The following is a 3,070-nucleotide window of genomic DNA, read 5'->3' on the forward strand; positions in this document are numbered from 1 at the left end:
GAAGTCTCAGAGTTATTGTGGATAGTGCTTTAAAAACATCAGTTTAATGTTCAGTTCATCTGACAAATAGACGCCTAAGATGTGAAGGATTATTAGAAACAGAAGAGAAAACACAGGAAACCACAGTGTAAATCTAGTGATCTCACTTTTAAAAATATTGCATCCAGATCTATTTCTAGCTCTAGACACCATATCACATAGCAAAAGGAAACCATCAATGCTTTATGGCAGGAAAGATGATTCTGTGAATGCTGGATGCCCCAGTTTTTTGAAGGTAGGACATACGGGAAGAATTTTTGGTGAGATAAGCCAAGCCATCTGCAAAAGAGCCTTGTACAATACAAGATGGGATTTTTTTGTGTGCTTTATTTACTTTTTATTCACAAATCTGCATCTAAAATTCTAACTGTAAGTCTTGCTTAATTAATGTCTTCTCTCTTTTTTAGCATTCAGTCAATTTGTTACTGTGGAAACAAGATTAATTGGGATAATTTGACAAATGAAGGCACATTATGCCTTTAGAGATCCCAAATGAAAATAAAATGGCTTGTGGAATTACTCTTGAAGAACAAGAGCCTCAGGACTGGGTCTGGGGAAGGTCTTCTCCAATGAGAGACACTTTAGGAAAAAAAGAAATGAAAGCTTTCACTTACACACAGATCAGCAAAAGCAATATGTAAATAACATGGAAATGCTAACTTGCTTATACTACCAACCAGAAAACCTTCAGAACTGTTACTAAATATTTTGCTATATCAAAGGTGTCAGCAGGTTTTCTGTGTCATTTTTTCAACGACTTTGAATGGACCATGATATGCAGCTTCATTCTTCTAATCCTCAGGTAGACACTGTTCCCACTATTGTAAGGGTGCAGACAGCAACTGAGATATTTCATTGGAAAATGTGAATGGTGTAGAAGGTACTGATAGTTTGGTGTCCAAGCTGGGGCAGTTTGGGGGCACCTTTGGGGAGAGTAAAAATGATAGGATGAACATAAAAAAGCAAAAGTACAAATCTTCACCTAACAGCAACAGTATACATGGGGAAATTCATGGCAGGATGAGCAGAGAGACCACCATAAAGACATTCCTACCCAACCAGGAAGATGAATGAAACTTCAGGGGAACACTCATCAATGTAGAGAAATGTATGACTAATTAGTACTAATTATTTACCCAAACTAGCACCTAATCATGCTGCTATGCCAAGTTGTCCACTGAAATGGGTAAAAAAGTATTAAGAATTACCTAAGTGAAGATTAAGGGGCCTTATTTGTGACATACTATGGCAATAAACATAAAACTCAGTTGCCCATGATGATGTTGACAAAACTATTGAAAAATTAAGGAATGAAAACCACAGACTGTAAGTTCTCATGTCAAGTATATAACTAACACTGCAGAGCCATTCATTAAAGGAGAAAAGGAGACCTTGGCCTAAACAGAAATGCAAAAAAAGCTTGCAAGTGTACAGAAAAGACATGTGTCTTAGTTGACATCAACCGTGTACAGATTAATGTCATTGTTATATGGGGCCTGCCAACCCATCTTGAAAGCACAGATCTCAGACCCGCACACTGAACACAAACCTGAGAAAGTTGAGATGTTTGTATATGTGTTCTCCTGGTCACTTGATAGGTGAATTTTGATATGGGGCTAAATCCAGAACTGCTTTGTGTATGTCAGTCTAATCAATACAGACCAAACCCCATTAACTATGGATTATGATTGTCAGAACTGCTGAGGATAGGAAGTCAGAGAAAATTACTAAGGTTACTATTACAATGTGGCTGACAGCCATATTCCTAGCTGCTTCTCCTATACTTGCAAGAGGAAGCTTCTTACACTAACCTGTGTTTAGTGCAAACTCATGAGAAGAGTGATTCCTGGGTTTGGGATGATGTTATAGGTCATTAAAAATTGTTACCATGTTTAAAAAAATGCATATAAATCTCTTAAAAATTGTAAAACCTTAGACAAAGGCCAAATATGGGTACTTCACATTAGACTCAAATGAGGCTGTGATGTCATAAATGCTATAGTTTTTGACATGGGATGATAATATGGGTCAAACCTGGCAAACGAACACCTTTGTGGATGCACAGGAAAATCTGACTCCCTGGAAAAAAGTAGGAAAATTAGGGCGCCAAGGGAAAGAAGGTCTATGCCCTTGCACTGGGTCATCATTTTCACGTCTGTAAACTAACTGCAAGTGAGGTGTGTGCTGTAGTATTGGTGCTGGACAGTAGAGGGCACTGCTTATTTGTTCTGAAGGGAAGGGAAAAACAGGCACTCCTGAACGCGTGTAGCTTCGTGGAGTACCCTGCCCCTGGGGCCATGCTGGGCTGTTGCAATCTTTTTCCTGTGCAGTCCTTTAAATTACCAGAAGTTGATGCACACTTCCATTGGGTAGGACAAATTGGTGATAAAAAAGAAATCCCTCTGTCTTCCACATCAGTACGTATTGTTTCTGCAGCTCCAAGGCATGCCTACAATCCCTTATAGTACTTGGATCAGTGTTGGAAAACAACGGACTTGTAATTTGCAACACAGCTTTTTGAGGAATGAGCATTGCTGCTTTTACATCGTCTTGGAGCAGAAACCAGCATGTACTCTCTACTCAGTCTTTGCAGGTGTTAAATATTGTTTCATTCATGTTCATTTTTTTCTTCCCTTGTCTAAAGGACTCGCCTTAGCTGAATGCTTTAAGTTTTGTCAACACAGACCTGGTCTGAGAAACTGTTGTAAAGAAGCTGATTCTCCCATGCAACTGTGGAAGCTAAAATGGTCATAGAACATGGCATATGGCATGATTACAGCAACACCATGCATTAGGGAACACTTACTGCTTGAATCAGACCTACCATAACTGTTGTGACTTCACTGGAATTAGAAAAGTTTAGGGTTTAGAGCAGAGGTTGAGGAAACTGGCAATGATGCTACATTTGTAAAGCTGTAAGGTTGGGAAACACTTAACATACAAGGAAAGCTGTGCTGTTGATGAGAATCTACACAAAACCTGAAAATTATTATGATCCTACCAGAGAAATGCAAACTTTAGGGAAAGGACA

The sequence above is a fragment of the Egretta garzetta genome, unplaced genomic scaffold (genome assembly GCF_000687185.1).
Source record: "Egretta garzetta isolate BGI_Z169 unplaced genomic scaffold, ASM68718v1 scaffold639, whole genome shotgun sequence".
Taxonomy (NCBI): domain Eukaryota; kingdom Metazoa; phylum Chordata; class Aves; order Pelecaniformes; family Ardeidae; genus Egretta; species Egretta garzetta.